Source organism: Amblyomma maculatum, chromosome 11, assembly GCF_055883805.1.
Source record: "Amblyomma maculatum isolate TAMU_Amacu chromosome 11, ASM5588380v1, whole genome shotgun sequence".
In the NCBI taxonomy this organism is placed as follows: Eukaryota; Metazoa; Arthropoda; class Arachnida; order Ixodida; family Ixodidae; genus Amblyomma; species Amblyomma maculatum.
The window spans coordinates 101,507,999-101,528,277 of NC_139354.1; the positions used below are offsets into that span (position 1 = coordinate 101,507,999).

Sequence of the window (20,279 nt, forward strand, 5' to 3'; positions counted from 1 at the left end):
ACGGCAAAGTAACATCCCAGTCACGGTGATCATCCGAGACATACATTGACAGCATGTGCGTGAGCGTGCGGTTGAGGCGTTCGGTGAGGCCGTTCGTTTGTGGATGGTACGCGGTGGTAAATGAGTGCTTGATGGAGCAATACCGAAGAATTTCGTCGACTACTCGAGCAATAAAGCAACGACCACGGTCAGTGAGCAGCTGGCGTGGAGCACCATGGAGCAGGATGACGTCGTGCAGAAGAAACGCAGCCACGTCGGTTGCACAGCTGGTGGGTATCGCTCGGGTGACAGCGTAGCGCGTAGTATAATCCGTGGCCACCGCAATCCATTTATTCCCCGACGCAGAAAGTGGGAAAGGCCCGAGAAGGTCAAGACCAACTCGGGAAAACGGGTCTACTGGGATGTCGATCGGCTGCAGGGATCCAGCTGGCAGAACCGAGGGCTTCTTCCGTCGCTGACACCGGTCACAACAAGCCACGTAACGACGGACAGAGCGATAGAGGCCTGGCCAAAAGAAGCGGCGGCGGACGCTGTCGTACGTACGAGATACGCCAAGATGACCCGCTGTAGGTGCGTCGTGCAGCTGTTGAAGAACGGTGGTACGCAGGTGTTCGGGGACTACGAGCAGAAGCTCGGTGCCATCTGGTCGCATATTCCGTCGGTATAAGGTGCCGTTGTGGAGCACAAACAGAGCTAAGGTAGCGTCAAAGTTGTCAGTGCTGAGGCGATTGATAATGCTGTTAAGCTTCGGATCTAAGCGCTGCTCATGGCGAATGTTTGAAAGGTCAGATATGGCCAACACATATGTGTCATCGTCACACTCGCTCGCAGGTGGTGGATCTACCGGGTTGCGGGACAGGCAATCGGCGTCAGCGTGCAGCCGGCCAGACTTGTGGATGACAGAAAAAGTGTATTCCTGAAGGCGGAGGGCCCAACGGCCCAGGCGACCAGTAGGGTCCTTCAGCGTAGAAAGCCAGCATAAGGCATGGTGGTCTGTGATGACGGAGAACGGGCGGCCAAACAAGTAGGGACGAAACTTTGTAATGGCCCACACGAGGGCTAAGCACTCACGTTCTGTGATCGAGTAATTCCGTTCAGCTGCAGAAAGGAGGCGACTAGCATAAGCAATGACGCGAGTGCGACCCATCTGCTGTTGGGCGAGTATGGCACCAATACCGTGACCACTGGCGTCGGTGCGTACCTCCGTTGGGGCCGAGGGATTGAAGTGTGCCAGTACGGGCGGGTTGGTGAGGGCTGCAATGAGCGCAGAAAAGGCTTGAGATTGTTTTTGGTCCCAGCAAAATGGAGTGTCGTTCTTCAAAAGATTGGTGAGTGGTCGAGCCGTCTCCGCGAAGTTGGGTACAAACCGCCGAAAATAGGAGCAAAGCCCAAGAAAACTACGTACGTCACTGGTACAACGGGGTGTAGGAAATGCACTTACAGCACGTATTTTGTCTGGGTCGGGTAGAACGCCACGGGCGTCGACCACGTGACCGAGCACCTTGAGTTCACGTCGCCCGAAGCTACATTTCTTCGAGTTGAGCTGAAGGCCAGCTCTTCGGAAGACGCCAAGAATGGCATCAAGGCGATGGAGATGGCTCTCGAATGTAGAGGAAAATACAATGACGTCATCGAGATAGCACAAGCACGTCGTCCATTTCAAGCCGCGCAGGAGAGAGTCCATCATGCGCTCGAATGTTGCGGGCGCATTACACAAGCCGAAAGGCATCACCTTGAATTGATACAGGCCATCGGGAGTGACGAAGGCGGTCTTCTCCCGGTCCCGTTCGTCGACTGCGATCTGCCAATAACCGGAACGAAGATCAATGGACGAGAAATAGCTGGCACCGTGCAAGCAGTCGAGGGCATCATCTATCCTGGGGAGCGGGTAAACGTCTTTCTTTGTAATTTTGTTGAGGTGTCGGTAATCAACGCAGAATCTCCATGTATTGTCCTTCTTTTTGACAAGCACGACAGGCGACGCCCAGGGACTGCTCGAAGGCTCTATAATGTTTTTTGCTAACATCTGGTCCACTTCATCTTGTATGACGCGTCGTTCTGAAATGGCGACTCGATAAGGTCTTCTGTGAATTGGGCGGGCGTCTCCGGTGTCGATACGATGTGTAACAAGGGACGTTTGTCCTAAGGGGCGGTCACCAAAATCAAAAATATCGCTGTACGAATTCAGAAGACTCGTAAGTGCTGTAGCACGGTCAGGGCGCAAATTAGGTGCAACCATTCCTGATATGCGAGCCTCCGGAGATGGGGACGGTGCAGGTCGTGTCGACACTTTAGCAGTAGGGTCAGGCAAAAGAGCGGCAACTGTGACATCAGACAGTGGGGTCAGTTCGGCGAGAGTAATGCCCTCAGGAAGAACGTGCACAAAAAGGCCGAAGTTCAAGACTGGAATATAAGCGTTGTTATTTTCTACGTGCACGATGTTATGAGGGAGAGCGATTCTACGCTGCAGTGTCACGTCGGTTATGGGGCAAACAACGTAGTCGCCATCAGGAACGGAGGGGAAAGGCGTCATGAGCACATACACTGCAGCTTCTGGTGGCAGACGAGTAAATGTAGAGGAGCGGAGACGGAGCGTTGAAGTATCAGAGGCCTGTTTGTCAGGACAGAGTGGCAGGTCCAGATGAAGCAGTCCAGAAGAACAGTCAATGAGCGCGGAATGTGCAGTTAAAAAGTCGAGTCCTAATATAACGTTGTGAGGGCAACTGGTGAGGACTGTAAATAGCACAGGAATATGGCGGTCGGCAATGGTGATTCTCGCAGTACACATACCAATCACAGTAGCTGTGTTGCCATCAGCAACACGAACGGTAGATGAGGGAGCGGGTGTGAGGACTTTGTTGAGGCGTTGACGGAGCGAGGAACTGAGGACGGAAATGTGGGCGCCAGTGTCAATAAGGGCACAAACTGAGACTCCGTCCACAAGAATGTCAATGAGATTACGTCTGGGTGCGAGGGTCAGTTCCGAATTGACAGTCCGGGTCGGTAATGCAGCGTCACTTCCGGGCGCTGCATTCGCTAGTTTCCCGAGTAGGTGCCGGCGTATGATTGAGAGGAGCCGCGACCAGGTAGCGGGGAACGGGATCGATGAGCCCGGGGAGATGGAGATCGGCTGTAGCGACGAGCAGGTGGGACGGTTTCGGTGCGAGGTTCATCTGGTTGAGGAGGAGAGTGTGTAGGTCGATCATAGGCGGAGCGGGGCTCCTCTGGTGGGGCGACAAAGCGTCGAGGTCCATAGTAATACCGACGGTCAGCGTTGTAATAAAAGCGAGGGGTGGGGAAAGTACGGCTACGGCAATACCGCGAAGTGTGGCCGGCTCGACAGCAAATGAAGCAGATTGGCCTGTCGTCTGAGGTGCGCCACTCTGCAGGGTTGTGACCAAGGTAGCGACGTGGGGAGGGTGTGCTGGCGGTTGTAGCAGCCACTAAAGGAACAGGGTGCGATGGTGGCGGGGGCTGCACGGAGCTAGAGGAGAGGCCGACGTTTGCAAGTTCCTGGCGGACAACGGCCTGTATCATGGCAACGGTGTCGGGCAGCGGAGACGAGAGTGGAGCAGGAGTTAGGGCCTCAAGTTCTCTGCGGACGATCCGAGTCACTGTCGTGGGATGGGAGGGTTGGTGCAAAGGGGCCAGGTCATCGCAGGATGAAGTAGCCGCCGTGTTCGGAAGACGCTCAAAGCGATGTACGAGACGTCTTTGTTTAGCCTGCTCGAATTTTCGGCAGACTTGGAGCACCGAGTCGACGGTAGAGCAATCCATGCAGAATAGGATGTGGAATGCATCATCCGCGATACCCTTGAGGATATGTCCTACCTTGTCACTTTCCGGCATGGAGGTGTTAATCTTGCGACACAACGCAAGCACATCCTGAATGTAGGCGAGGTAGGACTCCGTGGGGGATTGAACACGAGAAGAAAGTTCCGTTTTTGCAGCCAGAGCGCGTCCAATTGGTTTCCCGAACAAGTCCTTAAGCTTGCGCTTGCAGGTATCCCAGGTAACGAGCTCTTGTTCGTGGTTTTGAAACCATGTTCGAGCTGTTCCCGCCAAATAAAATATGATGTTAGCGAGCATGATGGTGGCGTCCCAGTGGTTGTTGCGGCTGCAGCGCTCATACTCATCAAGCCAATCGTCAACGTCTGGATTGTCGTCGCCATTGAAGACGGGAGGGTGGCGTATTTTCGTTAGAACAACTGGCTGAGCCGATGTTCCCGCGGTGGTAGGGGTTGTTTCGGAGGTCATCGTGGCTGTTTGAGACGTGTTTGTGATCTCAGGTAGGTGGCGGCCGCTTCGTAAATCCAGGTTTTCGCAGCGTAAATGGACTAATCGGCGCGTACGGGGATCTTGACTCACCTCCACCAAGATGTAACGTGGCAAGGCTAGTCCGCGAGAGGTACTGGGATCGATACCCAGCACCTCCACCAAGATGTAACGTGGCAAGGCTAGTCCGCGAAGGTTAGTCCAGGCTGGCACCGCACACAGAACACAGAAACACAGCAGCGTCGACCTTATTCTATCATCAATCGTTGCTACCACTTCGTCTTCTTCTGTGTCACTGTTGCTGATCGTTTTCATCTTCAACTTCCAGCGATGCAGGGCATATATGTCACAATATGGTTCGTAATTTCACCCAAACGATACAAAGAACCGCTACCTGTACAATACCAAGGTTGCGTTTGAATAAACAATCTATTACGTTTCAGTCTTCCTATCGCTTTCTTTATTATTTTCATTTGCTCTTTCAATTTGGGAGCAATAGTATTCATATTTCACCCATTCTTCTGACTTCCGACCTCTAAAAGTGGCTCTCTTCAGCTAGGTCAACACCCCACCTTCTAACAGAACCTGTAGCACAAAAATGAAGAGCTACCCTTGCATTCGAGTGAACCAAGTTCGATCACTACTAATTTTCACCAGTGGGTAATTACGTGGCTGCGTGCTTCGAACTACGATCCTTCCTAAGAGTAAGAGAAAAATATTACAAGGAGTTATATCTACGTTCAGTAACGAATCCATTCTTCTAATTTCCTGAATTTCGAAGTCAGCGCCTTAAGCAGAAACGACAAGCGTCTGTTTATAAACTGGAAATTCATGGCCGGTATAGCCGGGCACACAATGACCGCTCGGTTGCCTAAATTTATGATAAATTTACAAGGTTTTCATGATAAGTGGGCAGTTCTGTGCAAGGGATGAGATGTGAACATGGTTCCTTCAGCCCGAAGTCCTAAGCCATATGACCCTCGCAAAGTTTTTCGAAAGAAGCGGTTCATATGCTTGCTGGATGTATGTCCAAATATTGTAGTAGCTTTCAAATTTATTCTAATAAGTATGTGCCTTAAATAAAGGCCTGGAGGAAGAAGGTGACCATGAAGCAGGCAGTCACACAAGGTACAGAAACACGACATTAATTTTGAAGCTGCCTAGAGATAGGGGAGACCTTGGCATCCCTGACCTGAATTTTGTAGCCTCCACCTTGCACGTTAGGTGGACCCAAGTGCTACTCAGCTCGGACATGCAAAGTTTTTCGAAAGAAGCGGTTCATATGCTTGCTGGATGTATGTCCAAATATTGTAGTAGCTTTCAAATTTATTCTAATAAGTATGTGCCTTAAATAAAGGCCTGGAGGAAGAAGGTGACCATAAAGCAGGCAGTCACACAAGGTACAGAAACACGACATTAATTTTGAAGCTGCCTAGAGATAGGGGAGACCTTGGCATCCCTGACCTGAATTTTGTAGCCTCCACCTTGCACGTTAGGTGGACCCAAGTGCTACTCAGCTCGGACATGCCTCTGACTCCAGGTCTGACAAGCTTTTTTCTAGTATTTTCTCGTAATATTCATATCTGCCTGTTTGCCCAGAGCCCGCATACTTACTGTGTGCCACGATCCGGCTCTCCATCACCCTTTTGCGCCAAGGCAACCACCTACCTTAAACGTCAAAATTTGGTTAGGCTCGTCACTCCAAGTATTCCTCCTCACCTCCATCAGTATGAGCTTGTAAATTTTAGGGCCAACAGGTGGTACATCACGGCGGAATTTTTGGAAGCGAGCAGAGCGTCCGTTATATATCGCTTCACCAGCGGAGTCCCCATTAAGGCTCAAACGTTTACACAGGCCAGCTGGCGACCAACTTGTCTATTTTGTGGCGGTAGAGAGGACACTGTGCACATGTTTTCGCAGTGTCGTCTTCATGAAGAGTTTTTCCGTCAAGTAGTTGACCTCTTCCAGCTTCCGGGCATACTGCAACAAAGTGTGTGATATCTGAATTCTTTGCCAGGTGTAGCCGTTAACCAGATAGTTATCCTGCTCGTCAAGGACACTTACCAAGTATCGCTTGCACGCTGCGCGGCCGCATACAGCAGTAGGGTTTCGGACGTCCATGAAGTAACTGCAAAGGTGAGCAAGGAGGTGTGGTTCCACTTGCAGCGGGAGTGTCGCATTCTCAGCGAGTGGAGGTTCTCGGAGATTCGGTTTCGGCTGTCCGTGATTTTTTCGGTTACTGGTGAAACAGTTTCTCTGTCGATATGATTCCATTACAGGAAACGATTGTCCTTGATGACATGTTGTGTGATTATGATGGTCCGCGTCGTTGGCTCTATGCCCTGATGGCGCTGCAGGCTGTTTTCGCATTTGATGCATCCCACTCCTCTGGGAGCATAGCACAGCGGGTGACCTTGTCCGAGTAAGGCCCACATCTCGAACTCTCCTCCAGACCCACATGGCCCGAGGGGGGGGGGGGGGGGCACTGCAGGAGGTGTTGAACGGATGATGATGGGCTGATGGGCTATGTGAGACTCTGGGGCACGGCACATTCGGGTGTCATCTCCCCAGCCCAATCTGACAACGGTAGTCCGCTCGGGCGTCGCTGTGCGGCTACAGCTATCTCTGGTGGTAGTCCTTGGCCCCCGGGGCGATTTTCTATAAATATGCCTGCACATATGTATAAAGATGCCTTTGTGTTCATCTCTTCGTTGCTGACTCGGTGTCCTCGCTACCGCAAGGAGCAGGTAGCTCTCATTCACGAAATGGGTGACGTGATCTACGTGCAATACTTCCTTCGGCGGGGCAATAGTGACCTTCCGGAAGGAGAGGCGAAGTTTTTGCTTGTTAAAGGTACAGCGGCATGGAGTCGCTGAACCCAAGAGCATAAACACCTGAAATCATGCCGAGAATAATATCGGAAGGCCCACAATACCTTTGGAGTTCTTGGAATACACAGTTCGTGCCTCGGAAACTGCGGCGGTTAGTTTGTCATCTCTGGTGCGGGTCGTCGGCGTATAGGCGAAATGTAGAGGCGAGGTGGTAAAGATGCACCTCCAGCATTACCGTGTATTGTTTCCAGGAATGCCACGCAAATACAAAATAGGCCTGTTTTGCGAAGTGCGCCATTGAGGTGTGGTCTGAGGCTAAAGACTATCAAAAGATGTGCGTGCTGAACGCACGGTGGGCGAAGAAAAGGCATACGCCGGACCAAAAGGTAGGCGAAAAGCGACTTCGTAACACGTGCTACGCCGTACCTGAACAGGGACCGACGCGAATGCTGGAGCGTAACTAGCAGCACAGAGCCAGATAATTGAATTGTAGGGGCAGTGAATAGCAATGAGAACACGACCGGAGTGGATAAGACCAGGATATGGGAGGGCTTCTGAGACTTGTCGGTAGATTGCACAGCAAAACTCCGGAGGCCACATGGTGATTACGTCACGGATGGCAGCAGAGGCAGCTGTCGTGCTACCTCCTCAATTATAAAAGCTCATTCTTGCGGAGAGGACAGATGCTCCCGCTTCGCAGCCAGTCCAGCGAGCGAAGCATCAGGTGGGCGGTGAACCAGAACACCCTGCTTGTGCAGCTCAGTCAAAGCTTTCGCTTAGGTCGCAGGCGGCCTTGTCTGTAGTACGCCCCCTGGCGAGGTACATGCTGAAGGCGCCTTCATCGATTCCCTTAAGGACATACGCATTTTATCGGTCTCTGTCATGGTCTGGTGAGCAAGCCGACACAATTCAACAACGTCCTCAATAAAACATCGTTAGCGAAAAAAAAACTCGAAGAATTTGGTCTCAGGTAAGCCAGATGGTGGTGTCGAGCTCGTGGTTTCGGTACCACAGATTGGCTATGTCGCTCAATTAGAAGATGACGTTGTTGAGCTTGCGATCGTCATCTCAGTTGTGACCGCTTACTCGTTCATAGACAAACAGTCAATAATCGACGTCGTCGTCGCTGCTACCACTGAAGGTAGCGGGGTCTCGCTGACGTAGGGGAGCAGCGCAGGTGACTGGTGGAGCTGGACGTTTGATGTCAGCTCCGTCATTGTTGCGATGAGCATTCGGCTGTGATGTTCCAGGACGAGAACTGTGCTGGGGACCTTGAATACACATCCACCATGTAAAAAGATTTACTGACTTGGTCTGATGCCCTACGTTGCCAATAGTTCGGACACAATAATAAAACCACAGGCAGCAGGATACAGCTTTAGCGCGAGAGATAATTTGCCGCATACACAGGACGACAAAGATACCGCAGCAAGAGCAATCTTTGTCTTCCTTACAGTGAGCGTCGTAACTGCAATAAAAAGAAGTATTCATAAAGAATATAATAAGTAATTTCTTGCACGAATAGGCATCTATAGATTAAAGCCTGGAGGTTAGAGAACGAATTCAGCAGACATTTTTAATTTTGTGAAATGAAAGGTCTAATAATTATATACCTGAAAGGCCTTGGAAATAAATCAGCAAATGCGAGTTCTGATACACTAGTAAGTGCATTAAGATAAAAAACTTAGCTAGTATGCAATGCGAATTTCATTTATGTCAATGGGCCCGATATCGACGGAAGGTAGGCATGGGTTGGGGAGGTCATGAAGTTAGAACGGGGGACGAAGTAATGCGCTTGGTCGTACAGTGTGAACAGAGAACTCCTAACATTGTTGAATGGTAAGCTTTGAGAGGGGCCCTTACATAGCGAGAATAGTCAAGCTGATAATGATAACGAGAGATTCTTAAATACTCACTGCTAATTTATAAAGAATGAATGAATGAATGAATAAATAAATAAAGCTTTTGTTTGATTGAAGCGGTGGCTTTCAGCCACTGTTTCCTTATTATTTTGATAAAGAATAGAAAAAAAAAAGGTTTTTGCCACCCACCCAGCAATTTGTTCTGAGAGCAATCATAATCATATAAAACCTAAGCATTTAGTACAAAATATTAGAAAATGGTTAAAACACACAGTATTGAGTGTAGAATAAGAAAAAGATACTACACGGTATGAAAGAGCGCGGAGCACGAGTAGAGGGGAAGCCTCAGTTCGCAAGTCGACGCAACGTTCTGATAAGTGGGCTTGTCGTCTGGGCGAAGACCAGAAAATGTGCACGAGCGAATACGCCCAGCATGGCTAGTCATCGGCTGACATCAAACGTTCTGTATTGCGGCAGCAGACAAAAGCTCTAGAGCGAAGCAGCAATAGAATGCTCTGTACTGGGTCAAAGAACTGCAACGGCCCACCAAAGGAAACTTCGTGCATGGTTCCGCAGTTATGAAGTGGCGTCGATGCTTTTTTCCGCAAAGAAAGCACTGTTCTAGGAGCGCATGGCGTACTCTTCAAGACGCAGTTCTTTTACCTGATTCATTGGGCCAGGAGGTAGCCACCTGCTCCTTTTAATTTTTTTTCCACGTCTTCCACTTCCTTGGCTGGCTGCCGAAATTACAACTTCTGTGTTTTCTTTGCTCACATAAGTAGTCAACCTTGCGTGAAGTTCCTGAATAGCTTTTATGAAGGGTGGATTGTTATGTTCGACGTTACTGGCAAACTTGTACTTAGCTACATGCATCATATATCGAAGGGGGCGTGTAGGGGCGTGCACAGGCAAGAACAAGAAACGGAGAGACTAACGAACACAGGGATAACCATGACTGAAACTTTTATTTCTGTGCGTTAAAGAGGAATGGCATAGACGACTCCAGTCTAGAAACATACAAACCTAAACTCATAGGAAAACGCCAACAAAGATGTTGATGTATCTTTGGTGCGTGATGTTCTATCTCTTCGGTGCACGTGCTCAAGCAACTAGCCAACCATAATGCTTCGGCATACCTGCAGGTGATAAGCGAGAAGCTGCATAAGTATCACGCCACACTGCAGCGTTTCTACGACAGTGTAGTCATTAGATGATCACGTCGTTGTTTCATCTCTTCTAAGCATCTAACTCAAAAACTCTCAGCTCGAATGATTTCTAAGCAAAGTTAGTAGTACAATTTGCCACTCACTAATTAGATAGCGCCAGATGCACGTTTCAATGCGGAATTATCACATTGTATACCACAACATATGCCAGTATCGTTATAATTGGCCAGTAAAATAATTAGTGGCGCATCCACACGACCTCGACCAAAACTATAAAAACCCCACGGGGATATCGAAAGTTTCAATTAAATGGGAAATAATGTTAATAGGATGTAACAAGCTGTTTCATTTATCGGCCTCCACAGGTGAAAACTGATTCTTTATTGCAGAGTGTTTGATCTTTGAGTGGGGAATTGTGATATATATGCGAGATTCATACCTTAGAAACATACTAGATTCATGACTTAGAAACATACTTCTTACTATAGCACGCAACACACACTTGTAACCCTCTTCAACAAGGTTGTTTTAATACGTCTTTTTTGCTGTAAACATCAAAACTAAATTAGATAATAAGGCTTTCAGATGCACACCGCGCAGCCTAAATGACTTCCGATAAATGTTTCGTCTATGGTAGTGGGCTCCATAAATTACCCAGCGCACGTTTCAAGGCTTCAGAGGAAAATAAAAGACAAACGAGAAAGCCATGGAATTCAGCACAAAGAGCGAAGATTTCTCACCTATGTTCATTCTTCAGCCAATGCAGTACCCACTACACCATGGATTCCGGCCAGTGCAGGAACAGGTTCCCCAGCAGGATCCCCAGAAGCCACAGAACTGAAAAAAAAAACAATAACACAATATATCACCTAGAATATGCTCCTGACTTTTCCCGGTACCATATATTCCACGCCGCATGCCAGACAGTTCTTTATTCCTAGCCACGGATAATATGTTTTCGTTTGACACTTTGACGCTGAAGCAAAAGCAACCAGCTGCGAATCTCACCCCGACATCGCATAAAACCCACAAGATGTGTTCGAACATGGCTAAACATAGACCGGATTCTGACTTACAGACTGTAAGTCGTAATAACATGGATTTCAGATTCACACCACTGGTCTCTCCTCCAAGCACGTTCACGAAGTGTTAAAATCTGGGGTTCCTGTCACAAAGAACAGAATCACTGTCGCAGAGGCAATTTATTGTAGGCTAAGAATCATGTTTCAGGACGGTTGCAATGATTTCCGAATCAGATAGCAGCATCATCATTATTTAGTGCACGTATAGCTGAATGCTTAATTTAGTATGAATGATAACCAAAAGCCTAGATTGTAGAAAGTCTGTCTCGAGTTCAAGAGAACCAATGTGTTAATTTGTTTTTCGCTATTACTAATTCAAACAATTTTAAATAAAACTAAAATAGAAACCTGTATTCTGTAGAGAAATTGAGCTCAGATTGAGGCTGCCAATGTTGTGTTTTATATATTTAAAGCGCAAATTAACAACAGCAATGAGGGACGCTTCTTGATCTTTAAACAATTTCTAGTGAATGGCATTCCTCTGTCTGGCCGTATCGATTGACTTCCCTTCATCTGGGCCACGGTATCTATCAAGGCAAACTGTTTTAGATAATTCCATATCGGCAGCGTTTCAATGGAGGGAAAGCAGCAAATCTAAACTGAAACTGATTTCTTGCCCAGAAAGGAAGCTCCCGATGATCAACCCGTGATGTCATATAGGGTGCTTGAAAATCTTTCTCACACAGGATGAATGGCAAAACCAGATGGAAATCACGAAAGCGCTCATAGATACCTTAAATGCCTGATACATTCCTAAAAGCCTGCTCCTCGCGCTTGATGCAATCATTAAGGAGGTATAAACTTTGTCGTCGCAAGCACACATCTTTCCGCAGAAGGCGTCTGAATTTAGCCCATTTATACGGAGAATTCTTAAACTGAGAAGACGAGTAGCTGCAAAATTCGCTAGAATCTTTCAGGATGAGAAGTGATTTTACATAACATTTTTTGCGGATTCCGGATTGCAGATTAGTCCGCAGTGCTTTCCTTATAAGAGAAACATTATTGCGCTTGTAGGTTGCTTTCGATGTGTCCAATGTCAGTGATCGTATTCTGTTAAATTGCGATGTTTTGGATGCCTTTCCATTGTGGTAAAATGTGATCCTGAAGATTGACGTCACCTTAAAGCGGTGTTTTATTCAAAGAGGACAAGAGAGAGTCAGAGGTTGACTTAAGTCGGTCAAAGAATTTTGGCCTCAAATTGGAGATAAATATATAGAACCCGAACAGCGTATCAAAGCTGGAAAGAAATACAGAAATTGAATTTTCTGTGTCAGTTAAGGTCATGTCTGTCTGCAAAAGTGTTATGTCTATTGAGCTGTAAATTCTTGAAATATGTATGTCTCAAAACTCAATGTGCGAGGTGCTATCACAACTTCAATGTCACTATTTCTGCTGCTGATATGAAACCTCATTAATGTTGGCTAGCACCTGCCACAACAAAGGTGCCTACCAGCTCTGCTTTCTCTTGCCATCTCGTGACATCATAAACCCCACTGAATAATCAGCAGCAAACTTCCACCCAGTGCCTGAAATATCAGCAGATTGATGACGACGCCTTGTCGTCGAGCTACACATTTTTGTGACCGTCAGTTCTTTTCCTCGTACTGATCGTTAGCGAATTATCTGACCTAACAAGGTTACATGACTTAACTCCAGTTAAAATCTGTGGCAAATGGCCCCATTTAGCGAGCATCGTTTAGGTGCAGTTCTTAGACTATGCTTTAAAACCGGTGCTGTGATAGCCTTCTCCTATCATCCAGCCTGTCTGACGTGGTTTGTTGAATCAGAGCGAACTATAATGGCTAGCAGGTGGAATATTAAGTAGTATCCCATTCCGTGCTTTATACGAAACAAAACCGGATATGAGGGAGGCTTTGGCTGCGTTCTCAAAACAAAGCGATATGTAACCGGAATGCGGCTGTGTGGCAAAAACGACGACGACGGCTACTGTTGAGGGAGGGCGTCATTATGATTCCTGAAAGGTAGAGAAGATGTGGAGGTACTATAGGATGATTGGTTGGTTTGGTTGGTTTGTGGGGTTTAACGTCCCAAAGCAACTCAGGCTATGAGAGACGCCGTAGTGGAGGACTCCGGAAATTTCGACCACCTGGGGTTCTTTAACGTGCACTGACATACTTTAACGTGCACTGAATACGGACGGTGACTACGGCAGAAGAGGAATACTGGAGCGACTGCGCTAATACATCGCACCACATTACGATAATCAATGGGTGTGGACTCAACGGTCATGGAGAGTATTCAAGAGAGCGGGACTTCAGAGCAGGTGAAAGTGTGAGGATCAGAGAGAGTCTATGAAGGTAGTGGCCATTGTGAAAAAAATTCGGGAGCATGGCAGTGACACGCTTTACTTATCAGTGTTGGTGTTTCAAAGAGAGATTGGTTGCTACCTGAGATGGCAAGTAGGGGAACGATAAGGTGGAAAGGCAATTGACAATTCTGTCCATTATTATACAGCCAGCCCTAAGGGCTACAAAAGCGCGCAAGCGCCTTCATTATAGCGTAGCTTTCTATACAATTACAGTTGTATTTCACACAGTGTGTATCTTGGGAATGTATTGCATATATAGCTTACAATTTGACGACTTGGTAGGCTTTCACGCAATGCTTCGGTAACACATATAGTCTACTGCTTCTTCGGCCGAGAGTTCCCGACAAGGCCAAGAGAGCCACTGCCTGCCTGCCCAGATTCAGAGGCGGCTTCTTTCCCCCAATCTTTATATTCTCGTGAGGGCTCTGCACAGTAAATGGACATTCAGAGTCATGTAATCCGACATGTCGCTATGTTTAAAACTGCGAACATTTTTTGGACTGATTTGCAATGTTGATCCTGTTTTTGTTACAGGTGTAAAGTCACAAACTTGCCTTTTGCTCGTGTGAATATTTGAATTGTGTCTGCTGTTTGATGCCTTGTAACCGGTGCCTGGGCCTTATGAAACTATTTTCACAGCTTTTAGCTCAGGGAAGGGACCAGAACCTTCTTGCAAATAAACTGGATTGAAGTTAACCGAAAGCAATGTCGTTGTTCGGTGGTCTCGGCAGCTTTCTTGCTATGCTGCGGTCTGTCTTTATTGTGAAGGGAATCGTCTGTCTCCAGGCAACGTATATTTCTCACGCCGCCTAATCAAATCACCCTATGCTACGCTCATGGATCGCGACCACACTCTCACAGCTGGCTGGGTTAATGGAAGCAGAGCTAATAAAACGCCATGAAGACGAAGATGCTCACAGCACAGTGCTAGAGGGTGTTGCGATTGGAATTTGAAAATGTAGATGTTTGCTGCACAGCGCGAGAATGTGAGCTAGTTTTACACAAGGCGTCATCGGTTTGCCACAGAATGCATGAAGTAAATGTGGTGATAACGCCCACTACTTGGGCCAGGGAAGCTTAACCGTTAGTTCAAGCGGAAGTTCAAAACCCTGTCGAGGAAATATCTTTTTGCATCGCAGATAGGCCAAAGTGTAAATAATACTAGTGCTTAAGTAGATGGTTGTCTTTAGAGAATGAAGACAACACTTTTTGCTGCACAGCATTTCAAGGTGAAATTTTTGCATGGAGCCAGCTGACGTGAAGGTTTGACATGCGAGTAGTCGAGCTTTGATATCTAAAAATCCCTGATCGTTTCGCAGTTGGAAGGGCCGAAGAGACTATATTTCAACGACAAATAGGGAGAAATTACCACAACGTTATTCTTTACGATGTACATCCAACATCAAATTGGCCATCAAACAAAATTGCAGTCGAGCGCATTAGTGTGCGGCAGGCACAAGGTGACTTAAAAATTCGAGGGTATGGAGTGAAAATAACCATAAAAAAACGGAGGACAAGCAGGAAGAACTGGTGGTGTTTGTCGGGCTCACGCAGAATTTTGGGTCCAATGTCTTGCAATATGCCGAAATATCAGTCCTAGAAATCTCACGTGATAATCGCATGTTCACGATTTTCTTATAGGCTAAATGTACCCATAAATTGCGGCATAAAACGCCAAAACCGGCTGGAAGGGACCCCGATAAGTCTAAAGCATGACCCGCATGGAGCGTTTTTCCTGGAAATTCTTCGGCGTCAGCAGCAATGAAGCGTTTCTTTTTCTTTTTTTGCTGCCGGAGAGGGGGTTTTCATCAGAACGCCAGATTCTGGCGGCAAAGAGTTAATACGCAAACTTTCAAACAAAATCATCAAACTTTTTGATGGTTTCCAGATGTTTTACTTCCTAAATCTTGCCGATGAACAAGTCCTGAACATGGGAACATAGATTGTTGGAAGATGGCGGCGTGCAGCTGACAGCTGCGGTAATGTAGCTGCTGTAAACAACGGCAAAATCGTCGCGTCCGGAGCTTTCGTGATGGTATGTTGCGTCGAGTATCCATTCTAACCTCATATAGCAGTCAAGCTTCTTCTGTTTTATTATATTAAGGCCAGCTACCACTGTGACTGTTACGCAGATCGCGTGCATTTCGTCCGTCGAGCACATACGCATCTCCTCTGCCTGGCTTCTGGATGATCAGCGCGCCGTCGAGCAAACGTCAAAAGGTGATCGCGTGTGTGTTTACTATTCAATTTCTATGCCCTTTGTTCTTTCATAGATAATTGTAGCGCTGTGAGTAGAGCAGCGTGTTGTGGTCTCACTGAGACGGTGGTAAAATGTGGCGCTCAACCAGTCGAGGGTTGGCGTAAGAAAATTGGCGAATAAAATGTTGAATTCCATTTGCGTCATTTTTCTCGGGTTGATTTTGTTCACACGCCTTGCAGATCATAGCTCAATTATAATTCTCGTTGTGGAGGGTAACGCCTGCCATCACATTAGGAAACGCAAGTGCAATGCGGCGCGTTTGCTCACACGTGCGTAATGCGATATGCCGGACATTTTTGGAGCTTTGCCCTTCCATGCAACGCGTGAAGGTTTCATTGCGATGCATGAGAGCGGAAGCAGCACACTGTTACGAACCGCTTCTTATTGCTAATGATTTGATCTTGCAACTGCAAGCTGGAGCGCTGAAGCAACTCTGGGAAACAGAATTTTCAAACCGAAACTCAGAGTGTCGCGTCGCCAACATGGCTCACAATTGACCTGCTTATGAACTCTTTATGTCCCCAAAAAGTGTCTGAAAAGTGTTACAAAGCTTGAAGGAACGCGTAAACATTTCGTAAGGCTACGTTATCTGCAGCAGTTTTTAAAACTTCGATTCAAACCTTGCTCATTGTTGACACAGCGACAAAAACTATACTGGCCACAGTTATCAGTTTGATAATGGCGGCACTACATACGGGAGCTTCTTTTTGGTCTCAGCTTTTCTCCCATGCCTGGCGGGAAAGAAAAAAATGCCGACGCTGCGCAACCGCCGACAGTAATGAGAGCCGGAACAGCTGCCACGTGATTCTGGGCAGAACCACGCCGTTCGAGGGAGTCGCGCGCCTAACTCGCGAAAGCCGCCATTAGTCTCCTGCGCATCGCGCATTTGGTGGAGCTGCTGCCCTCCAGCCGTGCATCATCTACGGGATCTTCTGTAATCCTTTTTCTTGCTAAATGCCTTTCAAAAGTAGCTCCTCAAGACTATAGTGAAGCGGCTATGATCAAAACAGAAAAAATAGAAATGGAAATAGCAGCGAGGAGCGCCTCTATGCAGCACCTACTCCGAATAACAGTGCATGAGTCGCGCACTTGGCGCATTGCCCAAGATGTCAGTTTTAACGCATTCTCGAATTGCAATCGCGCCACGTTTTTGGCACCATGAAAAACTGTTTTATCGCAAGTGAATAGGGTAACAGTGGAGTACGGGAGCGCACACTCTGTGTGATTGCCTCACTCCCTACCGGTCATCACAGCATTGCGAGTTACGATATGGGCGCACCACAAATAGCCCATCGCCCGAACCTGTTGGGTACCCTAGTTTAAAGCTCGCTAATGAGCTGTTTGTCTTGCCAGCAGACATTAGAGACCACCGCTGTACTATGGCTCTAGTGATGCTTTTGAAAGCACCACCTGCCTACCTTTGTGTCCGAACCATGCGACAAAGGGACGCACGCACGGAAAGCGAATTCCGGAATTATAACGAACAGGCAGCAAAAATAAGTGCACTGCAAAATAAGAAACCGGGAAGAAAGCATGAGAGTTCAGCGTAGGGTAGTAGGTTGAGAACCACACGCTACCTCGCTAAATGCCTATCGGAGGTGACTGCTCAAGGAAAGCAGGAGACATAATTGCAGCAATGAGTTTTCGTAGAGGGTTCTGTCCAGACAACAGTGCATCGCGCGCTCGGCTCATGGTCGAGGGTTATATTTCATTGCATTTTCAAGCCTCCGGTACTAAAACGTTGGCTGGAGGAACGAGTTCGCTAAAACTAAGCCGTTCGCTCGAACCACGTGTGAGTGCTCTCGCTGAGTTTAAAGGCTGATAATGCGCTGCGTTCCAAGCCACTGGACCTCAGATATCTCCCTTGAACTGCGACTTCTCTATTGGCACTCGGAGATGTTGGAAATGGCGCGAATAAATTTTTTTCTCGGCACGCATTACCCAGGAGAAAGAGAAAATCACAGCTCCAAGCTCGCGGCGATAGGGAGAACTAGGTCGGCGCGCCCGGATGGGCGCGTGTGCATTGAGGCACCCTAGCAAGAACCGACTGCCACAACTGGGCAGCAAAAAAAAAGCAATGAGCTGTTTCTCGCAATTTTGCGCGAAAAAAAAAAAAAACAACGCACCACGCAGGAGCTTAACAGATAATTATTACGTCGGTCTGGCATCGACGGCGCGCTGCCAGCTCACACACAAAACGTTTTATTCAGGCGACATTGCGTGGTCTTTGCAATTCACTCACACTCTGAGACACAATTTATTTTTGCTGAGGCAGATCCAATATGTTAAGAGTGCAGTAGATGAAGTTACAATAAACTGCATATTAATGTCATGTAAGAAGTTCGAAAAAACAGGGAAAAGGTATTTGAACCAGTTTTACATTAACCCGCTACTAATTAATTATCATTTATCCTAAGGAAGAATGGAATAGTGTCTATATCGTGTGCTTTAATAACCTAAATAAAGGATGTTTCACAAAGTACAGAAATTATATGGCTCTAGGAATACAACAGAATGGCTTCAAGATTATGTGAATAATGGGCTCGAGTCCGTTGAATATAAACGGCAACGTTCAGGATGTGCTTATGTAGTGTCCTGTGCGGCTGAAGGCACAGTATTAACTTCATTTCTTTTTTTTTATCTTTATCAATGATATTGCAGAAACATTGACTGCACAGCCTGAATGTTTGCTGAAGACTGCGTCATTTACCAAAATATCGGTAGGTATGAAGATAAATAATTCCTAACTACTCACTGCTGCAAGTTTCCGCATGGTGCCAACAGTGACAGATGAAGCTTAACTTAGATAAACATTTTCTTTGACTATAAACGGAAGGAAATGCCCGCTGATATTTACTTATTGAATTAAGCATCAGAAACTAAAGCATTTATGAATATAAGGATTTAGGAATTCTGATTTCATCAGACGTGAAATGGAACAGACATGTTTTGTATATAATATCAAAAGCACTCACTGCGCCTAATTCCTTAATACGTTCCCTAACTTCCTCGCCACCTGACACTAAACTATTAGCTTAAACTTCTTTTGTTCATTCAGTACTCGAATACAGCATCATTTGTTGGTTTCCTCCGGCTAGGAAACTGCATTTATCGAATTGAAAGCGATCAGCGAAAGGCGATTAGACTAATTTATAATAAGTACCGCCGTAGCGATTTTCCAATAGAAGGTTTACGCAGAGCGGGTCTTTCGAAAATGCATATTTGAGGTAAATTCTTGCGCCAAAAGTTTCTTTTTCTACTTTTAAACGACTCATTTATGATAGCTAAAAAGAAACACTTGACATTCTCTAACTAGAAAAAAATAAATAACAAGGCATGTAAGGCACAGTAGTGAGTACAGGTTTCATATGACGTATTCAAATTTTCTTTCTCTTCTCAAGCTATCCGAGAATGGAATAAATTTCCAAGTGAAATTAAAACCAGCAATACTTTAGAGGCTTTTATATATATATATATATATATATATATATATATATATATATATATATATATATATATATATATATATATATATATATATATATATATAATTCTTGCGCCAAAAGTTTCTTTTTCTACTTTTAAACGACTCATTTATGATAGCTAAAAAGAAACACTTGACATTCTCTAACTAGAAAAAAATAAATAACAAGGCATGTAAGGCACAGTAGTGAGTACAGGTTTCATATGACGTATTCAAATTTTCTTTCTCTTCTCAAGCTATCCGAGAATGGAATAAATTTCCAAGTGAAATTAAAACCAGCAATACTTTAGAGGCTTTTTTATATATATATATTATATATATATATATATATATATATATATATATATATATATATATATATATATATATATATATATATATATATATATATATATATCTATATATTTATATATATATATATATATATATATATATATATATATATATATATATATATATATATATATATATATATATATATATATATATATATATAAATTAAAACCAGCAATACTTTAGAGGCTTTTTTATATATATATATTATATATATATATATATATATATATATATATATATATATATATATATATATATATATATTTAGGAAAAGGGCGTGCTACGACCGTAACTTCGAAATAATTCTGTTTTAAGTTTTTTAATGTAACTTTCTGGACATATTTCTTTCAATCAGTTGCTTTGGAAGTGTTCATTATTACTCATATATATATATATATATATATATATATATATATATATATATATATATATATATATATATATATATATATATATATATATATATATATAATCAGCCTGACCATACCCACTGCAGGGCGAAGGCCTCTACCATTATTCGCCACTTGACCCCTGCGAACTTCTTTACCTCATCCGCCCATCTAATTTTCTGCCGCCCCCATGCTACGCTTTCTTTCCCTTGGAATCCAGTTTATTACCCCAAGCGACCATCGGTTATCCTCTTTTCGCACTACA

At 45.6% G+C, this 20,279-nt stretch overlaps 1 long non-coding RNA gene across 1 annotated transcript in view; it reads right to left on the reverse strand.

Annotated features, from left to right (window-relative positions):
• Positions 1–9,927: 9,927 nt before the first annotated feature.
• Positions 9,928–20,279, reverse strand: part of LOC146174509 (uncharacterized) — a 31,671-nt gene continuing 21,319 nt past the window's right edge. Inside the window, exons 3-4 of the long non-coding RNA XR_014702265.1 lie at positions 10,875–10,971; positions 9,928–10,104 (exon numbers count right to left, since the gene is read on the reverse strand). This is a non-coding gene — a long non-coding RNA (uncharacterized LOC146174509). The remainder of the gene's footprint in view (positions 10,105–10,874; positions 10,972–20,279) is intronic.